The 21960-nt window shown below is 28.5% G+C and overlaps 1 long non-coding RNA gene across 1 annotated transcript in view; it reads right to left on the bottom strand.

The window, feature by feature from the left end:
- Positions 1-5039: 5039 nt before the first annotated feature.
- LOC149054792 (uncharacterized) overlaps positions 5040-21960 on the bottom strand; it is a 50354-nt gene continuing 33433 nt past the window's right edge. Inside the window, exons 3-4 of the long non-coding RNA XR_016192118.1 lie at positions 5371-5526; positions 5040-5162 (exon numbers count right to left, since the gene is read on the bottom strand). This is a non-coding gene — a long non-coding RNA (uncharacterized LOC149054792). The remainder of the gene's footprint in view (positions 5163-5370; positions 5527-21960) is intronic.

The raw sequence follows: 21960 nt of genomic DNA, 5'->3' as shown, positions 1-21960 counted from the left end.
GCCCAGCGCACGTCCGATGGGCGCCCGCTTGGTGTGCAGCTATGCCTTCGGTCCGCACCCGAATCCGATTATTCGGTGGCGTCAAAGTCGTGGAATGACATACAAATCTTTTCGAATATTATAATAAATATCTATTATAATTAATATCTTTTTAATAATATTTAGTTATATTTGAATGCTCATTTCTCTTAAAGTCTTATAATATGGTATTTCTAGATTATTTACAAATTTTCAAACCCAATTTTTTTCATATATTTTGTAATCACTCGAATTACTTTTCTATATCGTGGTAAGTACTCCAAAAATTTGCTCTTTTTAATTTTTTAAAGTATTTCAGACTCCTAGTGGAGTTATAAATGTGTTGATTTCATAGTAATGTGTGGTTTTGTATTATCATCATTTTATTATTGGTATTTTTTTTTATGTATACTAGGTGATTCTTTTAAGTGGGTACGCTAATTATTTCAAAAAGTATTGACTTTTTCAAAATATTTTTTTACGTTTTTATTAAAAAATTATATTTTTTAAGTTTTTTACTTTTTTGAATGAAAACATAGAGTTTTAATTTCATATTCCAAAGCAGAATATTTTTCTAAGTATTTTGATTCATAAAAATCGAATTTAGGGCTAGTAATTTTTGAGTTATAACCCAACTATTTAAAATTTAGATTTGCAGAGTGGAGTGGTACGGGGTTACCCCGCAAAATGTTTGCCCACTACTCCGCTTGTCGAAACTTTAAATACTTATAACTCAAAAATCACTAGCCCTAAATTCGATTTTTATGAATCAAAATACTTAGAAAAATATTCTGCTTTGGAATATGAAATTAAAACTCTATGTTGTCATTCAAAAAAGTAAAAAACTTAAAAATGATAAGGATAAAAAATATTTAAAAATATAATTTTTGAATAAAAACAATGGGTTTTTAACAACTTGAAACCATCTAAAAAAATATTTTGAAAAAAGTAAATACTTTTCGAGATAATTAGTGTACCCACTTAAAATAATCACCTGTATACCTTCGATAAGTTCTCTAAATAATGCTTCGAAATTTAAAATTCTCAAATTTCATGAGCGCCAGTAAAAAAAAATTAAGGGAAAACGGTTATAAAAAAAAAATAATTTTTGGATATTGGTGTGACTCTACAACCAATTATCATATATACATGATATTTTCACTGAATGGTGGTTTCGGCTGTTTTTATGGTTGATCAAATTTTCATAATAGCCAATCTTTTAAAGATATTTATACATAGACATTTGAAATTGACCGTTTTATTAAGTTTTTTTATTTTATAAATATTAATAAAATATTATTCTTTTAATCAAAATGTTTGAAAAATTAAAACAAGGTTCTACGTATGTGGTTGATTATGCAAAAAAATTAAATCTATAAACTATACAAAAGCATTTTTTCAATAAGTTATTTTAAGTTCAAATTTAGATTAAATTACATATTAAAGAATATGAAATAACAATTTTAAGAATATTGTTGTAATTTAAAAATATTATTCGTGGGTAGGTACTTCAAATTTCTAGATTATACTTTATATTCTAATTGTATTAGTTAATATCGTTAATGACTTGTATTATAAATACTGTATACTTAATACTATATTTTATATACTATTAATAACCGAGTGAGTTTGTCACACAATGAATTAACTTGAATAATTTAGAATTTATTTTAGATGTGCCTACATTTTTTTTTTTATATATATTTTTTTTTAAATAATAACAATCTAATTAATATTTCATAAGATATCATAAATGGACAAACCGTCTCCACTCAGAATCGTTTTTCGTAAACAATGATATTATATCATTGAATTAAAATGTAATACCATACATTACAGCAACCCAATTGTAACCTACTATACAGCCAAGCGACAACTACTTACCCACATTTTTTTTAACTTTCGATTTTGTTTCAGTGGTAGCCATATAATTTATTCAATATGTGTCTAAATCAATGTATTTTTGTGTATATAAATATATTATATTTATTAATCTATCTGAACATAATCTCGACTAGATGGACACATGTAATAAAATGTCTGTCAAATTAAAAATGTTTTAAATCGGTACGGCTTTATTTCTTAATATTTATCATGATATTATATAATATTATTAAAACCGTATAAACTAATATTACATTGTCAGCGATATAGACTTCGAATTTTATAAAGTTCCATCTGCAATGCGCCGGGTAACCGTAACGGTTTATGAATAATGTACCTGTAAAATTATTTCCCTTAAATCTTGTCTCTTAAGTTAGTCCAATTGATTTATGATCGTATATTCGTATGACGTATATGTATAGTGTGTCCTTATGTTTGTAATACATGCGATGTTTCCCGATAAAGTTATAGTTAGGTTATACAATATAATAACTTGTATGTATTATATAGATTCGCAAATACGTGTATCACAATACAGGATGATTCATCAAGTACGCTAACCTCCCCCGCATTTTATCCGTTAAAATCGCATTCTTTAAAATAAAATAAAAATGTGATTTGTACGTATATTAGAAAAAAAGAAGTTATGCAGGAAAGGTATACTCTTTAAATAATATAAAAATTACGCATTATTAAGTATTTAAAAATGTGGCCCTTAAGTTAGAATGAATATAATACATATTACTCGTAAAACATTCCAAAAATAAAAATTTGAATTAATATTTTGTCCGAGGAACAAATTCATACATGCTTGATGAATCTCTTTGTATAAAAATATACCTTATAGCTTATACGACCCTTATTGATATGTATTTACAAATTTACAATATTATAATTTAATATAATATAGGTAATAATATGGTAGACGGTATAGTGATTGAAGAAGTAGTATGTATCTATTTCATAATATTTTTTGTGTAAAACATTTGCATGTGTACCAACGATGATGAATACGACGGTATTATATTATGATATAAATATTTATGTAGATGCGATTCATAAAATATTTATAATCTGACTGAATGCATATTTAGGATATGAATACTACAGACTTGGGAATGTATTTCACGATTTCGATTGCCCGAATAAGTTGAATAAGCCGGGGTTTCCAAACTACGGATCCGCATATACATTATTGAACCTCCTATAAGTTGAAGGCCCCCACATAAACAAAAAATGTTTTACTTTCTTATAAGTAAAAAAGTACAATAATACAATTGTTTTATTATTTGCAAATGCATCCAAAATAATAACATTGTAATATTACATGAATACTGAATAGGTACTTAAAAAGTTAAAAATAAACTTGCCAATCATCTATAACCTAACCTAACTATTTGTTTGATGTCACGATAAAAGTACTCTCCTTCTCCCCAAGCTTGAACGTACAAGCCTGAATATTCCACTGGTATAGTGGTATATTATACGATATACATATATTGTACCTAATACCTATCTCTACATACCTATCACTTCTTCTTCGCCTTCCTCCAAACTATTCGGAATCGACCACTTTTGTCCTGCACCTCCACTTTTCTCGATTTTCCGCATCCCGGGGATGTCATCCCCTATACACACTTATATTATAATATAAGTACCTGAAGATATGACAAATGATGATTTGGCATCTTTAATTATGCTCCAATTACTTCTGTAGACGTCGAACGGAGTTTCTCAATTTACAAAAATTTATTGTCTAGTAATCGTCTGATATTTACATTCGAAAACATACATAAGAAAGTATTTAATTGTACAATGTAATTTTCAAGTAACTCAAGATGCAGAATTAATGATGTAATTTTTACACAGAACATATTTTTTTTTTATATAAAACAATTGTTTTATTTAAGTAGCAAAATTATGCCATTTTAAAATATTGTAATATTTATGTTTTTTATTTATTTTATTTGGTTTTTATCTATTTATGTTTTAATTATTTTATTTTATTTTTAATTCTTGGTTTAATTTTTCAAAATGTTAAGGTACATATTTATTTTTTCAAATTTAGTTTATGCATATTCAATAATAAAAGTTGTACCTTTGATTAATAATTTTTAGTTATTGTTAATTAATGATTAGATATAAATTTTAACTAATAACTTTTAAAAGTTAAAACTTAAAAGTGAAATTAACCAAGATTTAGTGGGCATATATATTTTTTTTAATGAATATAAATGCATATTTTAATGATTTTAGAAGCATATTTGTGTATTTTTTAGAGCTATAAGTCCCTAAGCCTACTTATATATATAATATATATACCTACTTAAATAAATATTTGAAGAGATAATAGATCATAATAATTATACAATTATACGTTTTGCGCGCCAAAGTCTTCTGCAGTGTGTGTAATTAGTCGTATATTTTATTATTGTTAAAAAATAGGCAGATACCTCTATTATGTATCGCAGTATCTACTGCTTACCTAAGAATAAATAATACAATTATTATTATAAACTATTGTCTATTTGACATAATGCGTCCGATTGACGAGAAAACACATACCTACCCAATATACAGCACTGACGTAACTCGGTGACCGGAAACGGTCAGTTGTAAACGGCGTGATGCGTGGCGGTACGATGAAAATCGACATGCAATTACATAATTTATACTAACTGAATAGTAATAATAATAATAATAGTCATAATTGTGTGTATTATATTAAATTTTATAATATATTGTTCATGCGATATTAATAATATAATAATTTATATCATATAAGGTCGGGTCTTTTGCAGGCCAAAATTCGCGATGCTGCGGTTGGCGGGTACCAAAACAACGCATATATCAGTACAACTATATACAAAACACAACAACAACGACATAATTATAATAATAGGCAATGGCGGTGAGTTTATTATTATTGTTAATATTATTATATAATATACTCTGCGGAATATATTATAATATAAATAAATATAAACCTACCAAAGTACAACAACGATAGTGACATATTATTATTATTATCATCATTATACACTCGTTGTATAGCAAGTAGGAAAATAATCTGTGCAGCAGGAAAACGTCGTCGTCGTCGGTGGAGGTGGAGCTGGAACATATTATTATCATGCGGGCTGCTGGTCAAAGAGCTGCCGCCGACCGGTTAAAAGCTTGACAGCGGACAAAAGGGTCTGTCATGCGTGATCGTCGCTGATAATGAAAGTTTTCTGCTGTGCCGCGCAGAACAATCGAAATCACTGCAGCGGGTGGTATGCATAATAATATATATATATATGTATTATAATGTGAAGTTTGAACGACAACGTCGCACGAACAGCACACAATGCCCACATTTAATTAACGACTACGACGGCGAATATTAATATATTAATATTATTATTATTATGTTGTGTACGCGACGCGAAAAGGATCTTCTGTATTGTAATATAACATTATGAACGTTACCTGTCTGTGGGCTTTTGTGCGGTCCATATTACGTCGAATTCAAAAGGTAAAGCGTTGGATACAGGTTCAGTATCGCGCAAATGTGAAATTTTTTTTACCGATGTTGTTTTTCCGGTCGATTTTCGTGTTTTTGAAATAAGCTTCTCTGGAGTGTACCTATACAGCATACAATATTATATATTATTAAGTGATTCATTTAATGCAAGGCATTCATTATTTCAGAAAACAATAACGTTTTCGAATTTATTTAATATCATAATTTTTTAAATCGTTACAATACAAAATTTGTGGTGTAAAACAGTTATATATTTTCTTTTTTTTTTTTGAGTTTTTTACCGTCTTGGATAACAACTTACATTTTTCATTTCATATTCCGAACCAGAACATCATAATAGCGGAGTATACCCATTTGTACAAATCCAATTTCGGACAAGTATAACTTATATATTAAAGTTAAAGAATAGTGGGCCGACATTTAGCTGTAGGACATCACTGTATACTATTCCACTCTGCTCATTAAAACTACTTACAACTACAGGCTCTATTTTTATGTGCACCACGACACACGATGTGCACCACGAATGTAAATGTGTGCTCTAAGATTTGACCATGTGTGTACTACGGTCAACAAAACAAAAATTAAATAATATGCCAGCTAACTAAGAAATATGAGTATTTCCTGATTTTTATTTTGTTTTATTTAATTGCATTGTTAAATTATATAGTATACTCACACATATATATATATATAGATATAGATAGATAGATATATATAGATAATACATTGATTTTTCTAAGACAGTAGCAGAGATAAAATTTCCATTCAAAGCAGTAAACTTAAGTGTGCAGTCTGTAATTTTACAAATTATCCGGAAAAATTATAGGGCATGCTTACAAAGTTATATAACTCATGAACTATTCGTACAAAATTCTACTTTTAATTCTCTAAGAACATGGAAGAAAATATTCCGTTTTAGAATAAGAAATTAAAAACGCATGTTGCCTATAAATTAAGTAAAAATATTATTATTTTGAGAAAAATGTTGCACGTTTTTAACGACTTAAAGTTGTGTAAAAAAAAATATTTTTAGAGACGTAAATAGTTTTTGAAATAATAAGTGTTTTATGTTAAATAAACCACCCGCGGTTTATATTGTCTTTCATTCATTAATGTCTAAACCATAAACAACAAATTACAAATTAGTCTAATTTTCGATTAAGAATAAATATATATTATTGTCTTTCGTATACGTCAAATAGTTGATGTTGCACAATATTGTAAATCGAAAAAAATTAAAATAGGTAATGGATACCGTTTTTATAAAATAATCACCGAGATGACAAATGGTTAAAGATTTGATTTAAATCTGAAAAATAGATCCGTTCGACGAAAAAATGCAAATATTAGTAGATAGGCACAACATAACAATATGTCATCAATATCCGGGCTCTATATACAGGGTGACGGGTGTAACAGGTCTATTTGACTGATGGTGATGGTATACATCACGTGATCATGTTAAATAATGATAAAATATATATATAATTACTAATTATTATTGATTACCTACCTTTTAATGATAACCAAACACTGATTAGCAATAAATACATCTGAATTTTAACAAACTGAAAATTTAAAAAAAAAATCCATAACGTAACCAAATTAAAAGTTTTAAACGCCAAAACTGTTTTTAAAGAGATACTTATTTATAAAATAGCCATCTTGGATTATAAGAAAAAAATTTAATAGAAAATTTAAATTATTTAATTTTAGTTGTAAAAAATGAAATATTAAATATAAAAATTATAACGCAGAGCTCTGCGGAATATATTATAATATAAAAAAAAAAACTTAAAAATATCGAATAGAAAAAAGTTATAGCATTAGTCAAATATAATAATTTATAGACCTATACACCGTGTATACCTTGTGTCCACAAAAATCGGATACACTTATAACTCGTATACTTATATTAGTCAATACATATTTTTGAATGCGAGTCCTATGAATGACAATATTGTTTAACCTTTGTATTTTGTTGCACATGAGCAACAACTTCACTTTTTCTTTATACTCCGTTTTCGTGGACACATGATGGGAATCGATTATGCTTAACATATAAATTATTGTTTATTTATGATCTACACATTCTCGAGGGTTTCACCTTTGTTCATTTTAATAATAGTATTGATGTCTACGCTCCGTTACAATAATATTCTAATAATTGGTACTTGTTTGTTATTGTACATTTTGTTATTAAATTCAACGAAATGTCACTCGTGGTGTGGGATCAATCCATTTTACCACTAAAACAAAAGTGAAAAATATCTGTATAATAACTATTTATATAATAATTTTTGTTCTTTTATGTTCGTGTAATATGGTACTTACAGAAGTTTGTATTATATCTGCAGTGTATTAGCATTTAGCAAACTGATAGTTACATAATATAATACTACGCGTAAAAAAATTAAGGTCACTTGACAAATATTTTTCACATCTCACAGACATTTCATTGGTTTTCTGAATTCAAAAATTTTATCCAAGATTAAGTTTCCGCAGGTATTTGCATATAATATGGTTATATATTATAATGAATGCAAGCTTCTGAGGATGTTCATTGTTCGCCTCGGAAAGTGAGTGAGGAAAATTTACCAGGTAAATTTTTACTGGTAAAAAAATTACCGTACATTTTGCCAATTTTATTTTTTAACAAAAAAAATATTGTTTGACCCCTATATAATCAATTGGAATCAAAAACTTGTTTCCCGATTGGTAAATAGATCTTTCTTATCAACTGATTATATTAAGTACCGATAAAATAATTATTGTACCTACTAATCGTAGTTCCTCTTTTCTCGACACTGTATTATACGGTCAAACATCGATCGTTATCAATTTGTCATTTATCAGCTATCTTCAACAATAGAAATAACAACACATTTAATAATAAAAAATTAATAACGATGATTCTATGACTAAGCAATTTTACCATTTTCACCACTTAATTGGTAAATTTACCGATGAAATTTTTTTGTACGTAAATTCTCCATCTCTAGTTCTCAGGCTATACTACGTCCCTCATATCCAACCACCGAGTTTGTGAGTGGTTACCCAATAGGTAAATGAATAAATACTAGAACACAGAAGTGTTTAGAGGAATACAAACAGAAGTGGTGTGCATCGATGTTGGTCGAATATGGACACTGCAGGATAAATTGGAATCATGAATTATTAAATTTAATAGAAACCTGATGTAGTATGACAATTCGAAGAAGAAAAGGTTTACGCTGTCCTAATTTTGATCTCCATATCAGATATGTGTATCATTAAATTATTATTTACGATGTCTATGAACTTTGATCAAGATTACAGGTGTCATTGAATTATGATTTAAAATACTTTGTTTTCACTTTATAACTGAACAACCGAAGCAGCTTACTGTTGCAGTGGGCATACATCCGTAATCAAAATGTAAATAATTTGGGCAACATATTATTTTAATATGTAAGTATTGAAATAGATATGATCTAGTGATTTGAAATTATTATTATTGTAATCGTATTCTCTCCCCCGTAGAATCTATTGTTATGAAATAGGCGACGACAATTTGATTTTTCGAATTTCAATCTATTATATGTCGTAGGCGTGTGCGTCAATGGAATTTAGAAACAAAATAGGAACCACCTATAACATATCGGAGTAGGTAATGAATTTATAATAAATACTTTTTACGTTACATAACTGAATAACATTAGGTAAACCGCCTATAGTAATATAATGATAGTTGCATGCAGTGTTGCCTTTGTTTTGATCGGTATTAAATTATAATTAATATTAAACGGTTACAACGTGTTTCTCTCATCTGCAGCTAATGTGAAAATATAATTTCGAGAATTCAAGTGTAAAAATTCGCTGTTTTTGTGTCGTGGCATTCATTCTAAATCATACGTATTGAGTCTTCGTGAAGTTATATAGTTAATCTGAACGGCCTACAATGGGAATCCTGTATATCCACGGAAGAAAAAAAATCGTCGACCACCGGTAACCATATTTTTTTTCAAAGATTATAACTTTTAAGTGTCTAATTAGAAAAATGTTTGACGATAAAATCGAATATAATATATACATTTTTTTCTGTATGAAATATGTTTCTTTATAATAATATATGTATATAACATAGTAAATGTCCAGCTCGTATCATAAATATCGAGGCGGCGTTCGGTTAAATGTGCGTGATTTTTATTTTTATTTTTTTCATATAATATAATATGTATACTGATCTAATTTTTTGCGCCACCAGTTTGTCGTTTATTAGACACGTTGATTGATGGACCCCGATGTCGGGAATCACGTCTCGCATCACAATAGAAAAAAAACAAGCTGACAATAAAATAGTATTTATATAATCATTTCGTATAATATGTTTTTATGAGTCCTGACAATATTTTATACGCGCGTTCTTGTCGAGACGGGTTGGCGGGGTTGCCAAAAACGGAACTATGCGGACAGGTTATAAGCTTAACACACACGAGCTATTCACAGCAGTCTCCATTGGCGCATCAAATGCACTGCAGCAAAGACGATATCTATTCGAGAAAAAAAATATATCGTCTTCGGTGTTCTGATTATATACTTTGACGTTTTTTCTTTCTTTTTATTTTTTATTTCATATTTTTTAATACAAAAAGCATATTATTGTCTCTGCAGAATTAAAAGTTTTGAAAACTTGTACGAAATATAAAATGGATTGGACCTACCATAGATATACTTAGCATAAATATATTATATCGTACACTGTTTGCCGTTGTTTGGTATGTATAATCTTCAAGATATAAATCTGGAACATTAGAAACATTTTTTTAGTCGTTATAACATTGCTCAACAACTGCATTTGTATTACATGTTTTTAAAACAATAGATAATATTATGCTGCATTAATGTTTATATTGAATAGTTTGATAAAATAATAATAAATTATCTATTTGCGCCAATACCATTTATTATAAGATTTTAATTGCAGTTTGAAAAAATTAATTTTAAAAATATTTGTAAAATAAAACACTGAAACTGTTCTACAAATATTGTTAAACATATAGTACGGTAATGTAGGTATGTTTTAAGTTACCAGCTGCAGAAAATCTCTATCTCACATATTATCTTTAATCTAAAATGCTCGTTACAATTAATTTACACTACTTAACGTAGCCGTGTATTAGGTACTCTTTAGAATTTTATACCTATCCGGCTATAATTCTTATACATAATATGTTTTTAATTGACCACGATAATTTATTATGCATATAACGGCATTGATATAATGATATTTATGTACTACCTGCACACTGCAGCAAACTATAGCATATTTGCAGGGGCTTCCGCCATGATAAATGGACAGACATGCAGAGTAAAATTGTGCTCTTTTTCACCGTCATCATAATATATTGAGTGAAAATTAAAAAAAACTTCACGATCCGAGTGAATACAATCAAAACAAACGGAACTTGACAACCTGCAGCGCAAAGACGAAGTCATTCATTAGATATATCGGCTTTCGTGACAGTCACAGTCGTGATGTGCCTTCGTTTCTGTATATAAGCTATGCATGCGTAACGTGGACCAATTCATGCGGACAGCTCACATGTCATGTATGTCACAAGTACCGAAGTCGTCGAATCTTATTTTTTACCTCTTTTTATTTAATCATTACATTCAATGGGTGAAATTATCGATCGCAATCTGTTTTTCTTTGCACGGTAGCCGTTTCTTATATTGTATATTGCTGCTGGCCCGTAGATCGATGCATACCTAATGATCATGTCAATAAGAGCAAAATATGGCGCATGCACGCGTATTTTAAACTTTTGGGAAAAGAAAAAAAATAATAAGCCAAATATACACGTCAATTGAGATTATACCTTCGATATTTATTTACAAAATGCTCGGAACTGGCACTTCTGCAGCACGCTTGATAATTGATATTATTATACTCTAATATTATAGGCCTATGTATATTAGTATATTTTAAAAAACATGTTTTATTATTAGGTACATGACATAATATAATATTTTTACAACAATTTATATTGGGTCTGCCGCAGGTGCTGATAAGATTCTATAGATGGAACAATAATTACTGTGCAAATAAGTTTTGTTTCAAGCACGCGTCATCAAAATCAACGATTTTAATTTTATCTTTATTTCCTTTACTAGGTATAACAAACACTGTAAGCCAAATATTTTTCGGTGCCATACACTCAACAACAACCATTTTTAAGTCAGTCGGAAGTCGAGATGTACCGGACATTTTTGTATATACTTGCGAAAATCCTGTAAATCTTTTAACGAATTTACGAATTTAAATATAAAACTTAGATTTGTTGTTCATCGCTGGCATTAGGTATTATAACATTATAATATAATATATAAAATATCATCACCGGTGTTCCATGTGTTGCACAGTCAGTATTACTACTACAATAATGTATGATACTATTATTATATTGTTTGAATCTTTTTAAATTTTCTGTAAATAATTTCTTTTCTTTTTTTTTCCATTAAGTCTCATCACTATTCTTTATTTATTCACCAAAAAAAGAACACTGCAGACTGCTGTCGTATAACCAAATGTAACAAGGTAACAACTGAACTATCGGTTTCACATCATGTAATTTATTCAAAAAAAAAATCTACAGAAAACAACACGACATATTTGCTAATATTCAACAACTATAGACAGAATAATATGTGACGTAAACACAATACATCATTACATAATGATGTAGGTATTACAGATGATTTATATTTTTTATAATTGATTACTATGTAGTTTGTATACTATTGTATAGGTTCAGTATAACTATAATGAGTATAATGCGATCCAGCCATTTCGTTTCTTTTACCTAACATTAAAATTAGTCATATGTATATTAATATATAAACCACCTAAACAATTTAAATTATCTTCTCCAGTGTCCCAGTCAACCTAACCATTAAACACATCATCCTCACCGAGTGCAGAATATTCCAAATCACCAGAACTATATAACTACAACCTACCCGAATCACTTGCAGAAATTCTTGACAACCACCCCCAATCCATGGCCAATATCATCCAATTCATCACAGCCACCAACCTTATTTAAACCAAAATGTTAAGTTAATTTCTAGAATAAGCTCACTTTATTATATATAATATGTGATGGTTTTAAATTGTGTGTAAGAATGACCCGTGTTGTCGAAGGCCTAATTAAAAAAAAAATTAAATCATCAATATTGGCTAATAAGTTAAGAAATTTAGTTATTAAGTATCACACATCTATTTCGGCGATTGTAAACTGCGCCCAAAATACAGGTAAACACAAAATCACACATGTAAACTGCGCCCGAGTTTTTATCAAGAGTAAAAAGGTGACATACTGACATGTAAACTTCGCCCCGGTAAAATTACAGGTAAAATAATTAATTCGTTACAGCCATATATAATATGAATAATTAAAAATAAAATATAATTTTAAAAAGCAAAATAAATACAAATATTATAAATAATAACGTCATATTGTTATAAGATATTAGGAATTAAAAAAATATAATTAAAAAAATTAAAATAATTATAAATATTATAAACAATAGCATATGGCGGATACATATTCATCAATATATTTATTAAATAAATTTTCTAACTTTTCACGTTTTTTTTTTTTTTTGTTTTATAGTTTTGGAATTTAAACGGTTCATTTATACTATTTAGTTTAATATATATTTCTATTTTAATTTCTTTTAATTTTTCTATGTTTGGCCATCGTGACTTTACTGATTAAAATGAATACGATACGTACTAACAGAACTATGCCGGAAGTAGTGATAACCATCAATTATCGCATTACTGCAATGTAGATATTCAATAACGTGTTGGTATTTCTTGACGAAAATAAAATGTCTGTGATATACTTGAAAAAGTACATAGAAACTTTAATAAGTTAATAAGTCGGGCGCAGTTTACACTATACCTTTTCAACATAGATAAAAATTCGGGCGCAGTTTACAAAAAAAAGGTCATTTGGGCGCAGTTTACGTATGCCCATCTATTTTTAATTTGGACTGCCACCGGACCGCGTCCCCTTCTGAAACGGGAAGACCTTTCATACCATTTAGTTAAACATAAATTATAGATAGATATATAGTTTATGACCATATACTTATAGACACTTAGTGCTTATAATAGCACCTTAAAACTTATATATATGTGTAATAAATATATATATATATATATATATATATATATATATATATATATAAATTATAATACATGTATGTACCTGTAATACGTACTAGTGTTAAAACGTTTTAAAAATGTTAATTTTTTTATTATAGCTAAAACTAAAAACAGTATCTATAATGTATATATTATAAATATAATAATAATAATAATAATAATATAGGTATATAAGATATAAAATATATACCTACTTTGAATTATAATGAAAAAATTAAAAATTTTTTATTTAAATGGCGGCATATAGATATTATAATAATATACTATATACTCACTATACGTGTGTAATAAAATATATTTGTAATTTATTATTTAACCATAACGTAATATTTAAGTATATTATATTATATATTTTTATCTAAAATTGTATATTATAATACAGTATTTTGGATAATAATTGTACATATCGCTCATATATAAGACTATAAATCAGTTTCGGTTCAATTTACCTATAAAGTCTATACATATTATACCACATACGACAATATAATTTTATGAGCACAATAATATTTTGCACCGGATGTTTTGAGCAACAAGCTGTTAATATAATGTATAAACTATAAAGCCATAAGCCATTTTGCAATTATAAAAAATGTAATGTGCTTAATGCTTATATAGTTCAAGTAATAAACAAAATGTCTCTGCTATATTATTTATAATATTATGTAATTAAAACAAATTTTAGCCAACTTCATTAAACCTTATATTGTTATATTTAATTATTATAAAAATGCTTTTTTATGTTCCATGTTCTCTGTCAACCGTCCCCTTATAAGTTCTTTATATATTTTATTGAAATGTACAAAATCATTAATATTAAGTATTATTGCTTATTTTTAATTCATAAAATTGTTAATGTTTATAGTAACTCTATTAATGTAAACTTTATTTACAAGTTACTATTATTATGTTAAGTTAATACTATAGTGACTATAGTATAGTCTATTATATATGAACTCTCACTTCCACATAGCCATTAGCTTGAAAGTGACCTAATTCTTTTATTTTAAATTATATATCTGTATTGTAAAAAAAATTAGTTTGGAAGTAAATATGTTACTATTATTAATTTATCCTTATTAAGTTATATCATCTTATTAAGTAGATACGTTTATAACTGTAATAGATATATTACTCATTATTTGGTACTGTTTTTGTTGCTTCTTTAAAAAATGATGTAATCCATTATCCTAACTATCTCAGATTGCATCAGAATAACCAAAGGAAGGGTAAGGGTTCAGATTTTTTTATCGTGGCACCACTGATAACCCTATTTAAATTTGAACGTTGAACATTTTTACATACTATTTAAATTTAGTCTAACAAATTAAATAATATAATATAAATGTACAATTTTACAATGTTCATAAATATACCTACTTTAAAAATAAAATATAAAAAATAGCCTATAGGTTAGACTAAGCGAGGCCGTTGATAATATTCTCACCTTAAAATATGATAAAATGTCGTTAACAGATTATAATATTTTAAATACCTATACAGTAAAATAGGTTATTCTAAACGTATACAATATGTATAGAACAGAACCTCAACAATGCACCACTTGTGGATTTGTATCTGTAATATACGTAATAATTATTATGATTTAAATTTTTTTTTAAGTATTTACATATTACATAGGTATTGAGTATTTAAGCCACCGCTTGACAAATCCTGTGGGATATAGGCAACACTGCTGTTGAATATTAAATTATAATATATTATGTTAGTCATATAAAACTGTGGGCTAGTATGATTGTTATATTATTCATCTATTGAATAATATTAATTTGAACGTTTTTGCTGAGGTGTTTTTCAAACCGTTTTGACAAATACGTTAGGCACGTATGCACATATACATAAATTATTATATCCATTTTATTAAATATTTCGTTAACATTTTCTGTACCAAACCCCTTTAAATAGAAAGTTTACTTACCAATTATATAATTCTATTTCAAACCATTAAACTGATCTAGAAAATGTAATACATTTCTCAAGTTGTAAGACTTTAAATATTCGATATTTTTGAAATAAGAAATAAAATCAAAACATAATATATTCCCGAGTAAATTGTCATCCTGCGGTCGCTTACAAATAATATATAAAAGTTTAGTAGTATTCTAATATTAGTCCCATAAATAATATCACCCTGCCGATTACCTTGTAGGTAGTATTATTTATATAAGTAATATATTTGTATAAATAAACGTAATTACTGATACTATTACTAATGGTCCCACAGATACTGATTTTTTTTTAGATCAATAAAAACAAAGTTCGATGTTTTTATATTTTAAATTGAAAATAGTTTTATAATAATTGACTTATCGTTGACTACAATAGCCTCAATGTATAATCTATACAACCTTATATATTTATTATAATTCGGTAGGTACCTCAATATAGTGAATATACCTACCAGTATTGCAGGCGTATGTATACCACGATGACGATTTTAGCCGCCTGGTCAACATACGCGCGCACTCACACGACACAAAATTACACGTACTTGTAAACAGGGTGATTCCTCAAGCATATACTCAATTGTTCACTCCTTTAATAACACATTTGTTCTAATTTTTAACTATACTTAAAGATCATATAATTTTCAAGTGTGTGATTGTGGACTTTTATATACAATTTAAAAAGTCTACAGCTATAGCGATATACTTACAAACTTCTATTTTTTTTTTTTTTTTTAAGAAAACCGCTTTTGTTACTGAAAGTCCTTAGTGGCATATGGTTTTGTTTTGAACATTTTTACCAATCTTAACAATGGTTTTGAATCAAATATCAAACAGGTGTAGGTACCTTAAATTCAATCTATAATAGATATCTAACCTATTATACATATAGATACCTACTCGGACAATTTTTACAAACATAAAATGCATATCAAATTATTAATAACAACTATATACTTATAATTTTCAAATCATCGCATGGTCCTCATATCATTAAACCTATTATTATAGACTATTGTAATCTCAGAAGATCATTAGATTATATGATATAATAAAATAATTCCATAAAATTATCAAACCTTAGGTTAAGATCATCGATTGTGTTCTTATGTTGAATTTTTTATGACTTATATAATTAGATAAATAAATATATATATAATCTATATATAATTAGATTAAAAATCAAAATATTAAAACTCCAACGTTAAAAATTTAGAATACGAATGATATTCTCACTCTAATTTATATTTAAAGCTATAGATATATATTATATAGGTGCAGCAATATACGAGTATATACCTATACAGCTTTGGTACTGCTGAACGAAAATTCGCATGTTATTAGGTCAGAAAGTAAAAACAAATAATGCGGTAACACGTTGGTGAATTCCAAATTTTCGGATTTTTATAAATTAATATTGTCATATAGGAAAGAACGATGCATGGTGAATCACTCTGTATACCTACATAAGCATATAAGTGTAGCTATGATCCTATGGAACACAAAACGTTGCGTGTTTACACGAGCACACTCTTATACATATGCATAAATATTTATATTATATACTTTCATATATATATATATATAATATGCACACACACACACACTCATACGCACGCGGCACGCGGACCGTTGGTGCCCCGCCCACCAATACCGATTTAAATAAACGGCCGGGCCAATCTACGGACTGGATTAGAAAAACGACGGCGGCATTCCCTGCTTGTTCGCGGCCGTCGTCGCTCGTCGTCGTCGTCATCGCGCGCGCGGTCGGTCGGTTGCGGTACGCGTACCTCAACGTTGCAATTATAATAATATAGGCAAAGGTACCGGAGTGTTTATACGCATATCATATTATTATACATAGTATATAGATATTATACAGGACGGTTATACGTACGCGACTCGGCACTTAAATGCGAAATATTTATTTTTATTTTTTTAAACGATATATACCTCGCAGCATCCTGACTCCCAACTATTCAAACAATTCAGCGCGCGCAATCCATATTATATATATTTTGTTGTTGTAGACTATCTGCAGTGTGTTATATACGTATAATACAATATATATGCATGTATTTAGTGAGACAAAAAAATAAGATAAATGCCTCTATATACATTATGTGTGAAGGCGCAACGCAACATATATATTATATGTGTAATAAGATTAAAAAAAAAAAAAACGGCGGTCCGAGTGATATGCCTAAACCTGTACGACGTTTGTCGTTTGACAATACAAAAAATCAAAAATAAGACGGTGTTGCGTCTTAGAGGCGAGTTATATGAGCATTTTGAAACTATAACTCATTCCAAAATAATATTATTATATACCTATATCGATAAAACCTCAATAATATGAGGTACCCTAGAAATATTCTTCTCCGTGTAAAACTGCAGATATAAAAGATTGAGACGTTTAATAGTCACCATACATAATTATTATGTCGAAAGGTATAACTTTAGACACAAAATTGATGCCGTTGAATGCAAATTTCCAACGTTATATAATGTATATGTTACCGGAAATGTTGACAATTTAGGAAATGATGACAGTTCCTAGGAAATGATGAGAATTCCTAATAGCGTAAGGAAATGATATCATCGCCTAGGAATTGTCATAATTTCCACACTTTTTTAGGCAATGTTATCACTAGGGCTCGGATGTTTATGAAATTGCATATTTTTTTCTATTTATTCAATTTAATGCTAACCTAGGTACAAATTTAATTCATGTTTTACTGAATCAAATAATACTATTTTTATTTTACATATTTTTGTGTTTTTGTTGGCTAAAAATACATATTTTATAATTTTATTTATTTATATTAGAGTAGTTTTAAGTGCATAAAGATTCGAGCCCTAGTTATCACGTATCAGTTTCTTACACAAAGTCATTGGTGACTATGATGTTGCAGGTCATGTGGCTTTACAATAATGTAAAACTATTATAATGATAACTATTAACTAACTCGGAACGGTGAGATGCTAAAAACCATTTTACTACCATTACTGTCAATATTGTCCGTGTTCTATTAAAAATATCAGGTGGGTAATAACTGATATCGTTAAAATGGTTGATAATATGTTTAACCCTTTGAGTCCGGCTATAAGAAAAAATGAAAAAAGTAAAAAAAATTTTTGACAGAATTTTTTATTGTGGTCCACTTAACGTACCATTTACGTGTTTTATTAAAAGTGTCTCTACCTGTCCATACAACACGGTCCACTTAGTAGTGTGTGCCTATCTTCTTAGTGCAGTACGTATTATTTCGTTAAAATGGATTTGAATAAAATGCGAATTGAATTTAATAAAGTGATTAAAAAAAAAATATCTAATTTTTTATTAATTATTGATCATTGATTATTAATTTATAAGTGTAATAGCAGGGTAATTAATAATTGTGACAGATTAAATTAAAATATCTAAGAAAAATATATATGGCATCTTTGCCTGATATCGTTAGGAAATGATAACATGAACTAGGCAATGATATCATTTCCTTCCGTTATTAGGAATTGTCATCATTTCCTAAATGTCAACATTTCCGGTAACATATATACTTATTGCCACACTTGTATTTTGTAAAAACGTATAGAAGATGTGGATTCGATCGCATTATAAAAATGTGTTATAATTATTAAACGACAAAAACGTCGGCCCCGTTCACGCCAAAACATTTAAAATCCGAATATCTGTCTTAAGGATTGATCATATTGGTGCGTGATGATAATATAAATATATAATAATATACGTTTATACCTACTAATTTTACACCGCAGCTGATTCAATGATAAATTCTAAAACGTATCGAGTCAGCGCGTTATGATAGCTGTCCAAAGCATCGAACGAAAAAAAGTTCGATAAAAGACATAACTTAATCGGACTTTGCAAGTGTTTTGTGGTTGATGACTTATAATGCGCAATACCGTGATAATATATTATCTATTATTATTATATATGTGTCAATACGACGCACTCACGGCTTGTGCCGACGACGACCGATTTTCGATAAAATTGTCTACAAGTCCGTCCCCTTCGATCATATTAATTGTTATGGTGTCACGAAGAACAAATGAAAAAAGCGCGTAAACAAATGAAGCAATCACCGCGCCGAGTAATGACCGATGACACGGGGCGAGCGACAATGCGGTCGGTTGAGCATGCACGCGGTCACGCAGCCGCCGCGCCGCGAAGAACATCGCCGGACAAGGCGCGCGCAAAAAAGTATCTCATGCGGCACACGCATCGATCGGTCATAATTCAATCTCCCGCGATTTTCCTCCCGAGCTGCGCGCGCGAGAATTTATGGCACCACCAAAACGCTATGTTTATGCTCATACCTACGGGCTACGGTACACGCTGCAGACACGCGGTCGCCATATTGCCTGTACCGTATTTACGTACCTATATATAATATATAGTACGGTAAATGTCACTGTGTGTGCGTGTGTGAGCTATAATATTATTATGCACATGTCGCTGAAACGGCACATATATGTGTACACATGATATTATTATACAGTATGGACGCCGCTTATAAGACTCTGTACTTATTTAAAATTGAACAAGAACAAAATATAAGTGTAAGTCTTATAAGTTATAACCAAATGGACCTTAGGTATAGGCGACATCAGTGACAAATTTACGAGGGGGGGGGGGGGGGGGTCTAGGAGTAGTAAAGACAAATATATTATATATTTAAAAAAAATACATGCAGTAAATAGGTATAACTTGTTTTAATAAAAGAAAGAAATTACTCGTTTGAAATACTTAATATTTTTTATACCAACACCAGAAAAATGTTTAAAATCATACCTGTTATCGTGTGAAAAGGCTCAAGTCATATAAAAATTAATTTCGCTTGCATTTCTGTGTTCCACTACGTCACGTACAGTAACAAATATGTCTAGCAGTAGCAGATTATGGCCTTTTAGGACATAGACATGGATCTTTGGTGACAGCTAACGCCGCTAACAGTACGTTTTAAGATGAGAAAATATAGAATGATTGTTTTTATGCATTAGAATAAATGAGTACCAAGGCAAACATTCTAAGGAACTAAAAAACCGTTAAAAAATAAAAATACATTTTCAATAAAAATAATTATTCACTAAGAACCCCAAAATGTACAAAAAAAATGTGATTTAAAAATTATTTTTAAACATTTAATATACAAAAAATGAGTCAAAACAAATTTATCAATACACCAAACTATCCAAACTGCTAAGATCCATCGGCGTTCTGCTCTGCATTTTATACGTTTATTATATTCATTTTTATATAATTATGTATTATTTAGAGTATTGTTATTTGTTATCGGAATTGAAGGAAAACAATAAAAATTAAAAAGCAGTGCGTAATATTTTTGTAAGAATTTATATTCAACATCAAGTGTTATTAGCAGTAACAATTTAAAAACAAAGGTCAAATTATTACCTATTAGAATTAAGGTTCACAAAAAAAAAACCATGAATTAAAATCTTTTTAGTTTGAAGGAATGATATATTCATGATTTCAAATGTATTAAATGTTATTCAAATTTGTCATATAACGAGGTTCAATTTTATTTTACTGTAACAATTTTGTTTAAATGGAAAGTTAATGTTCCAATATTACACAATTATTCTTACAGACATATAAGTTTTTTTTTTTATTTAAACTTTGTGGATACAATTAGTTTCAACAATTACAGACATTACTTATATAGGGTATAAACACTATAAACTGTAACAATATGTTCACTCTCCTTTTCCCCTTCAATAATGCAGTTATTCAGAATCTATTTTTAGAAGTTTTTAAATGTTCTTAAGTAGTTAAATACCATATTTAAAAATGTTTAAGAATCAAGATTATGGAATGTCTTGTAGACCTACAAACTTCTGTTTTTTAAACAAAAACTCCTTTACCCCCCCCCCCTACCCCTTTCCATAATAAATTATTTATTGGATAATTTTTCTGAATACCTATTTATTAACGCATCAAGATCAAAATTTAAAAGAGTATAGTTATTGAATTATTTGGCCTTGTGTACTAAAGCTATTATCTTATGATAATAGATATGAAAGATATACAGCAGGCGGGATTATAGTGATTTAAAAAAGTAATTAATATTAATTTTTCATCAATATTTATAATTTGTAAAAATGGTACAAGTATAATAAATTCTAGATTCAAAAAGCCATATATTTCATATATTATTTGTAAAATAGTTTTTAATAATTGTTATCCTTGGTAAAAACATTAAATTTTAGAGATACTTTGAATTATAAATTAGGCAGGTACATCAACATTATCAAGAAAAAAATTTCCTAAATAATGTACATATTTTTTTTTTTTAATTTTAAAG

This window comes from Diuraphis noxia, unplaced genomic scaffold (assembly GCF_037042655.1).
Source record: "Diuraphis noxia isolate RWA-SAM2 unplaced genomic scaffold, SU_Dnox_SAM2 contig0005, whole genome shotgun sequence".
NCBI lineage: Eukaryota > Metazoa > Arthropoda > Insecta > Hemiptera > Aphididae > Diuraphis > Diuraphis noxia.
The sequence above is the reverse complement of the archived record's forward strand: the minus strand, read 5'-3'. Positions and strand labels throughout refer to the sequence as shown.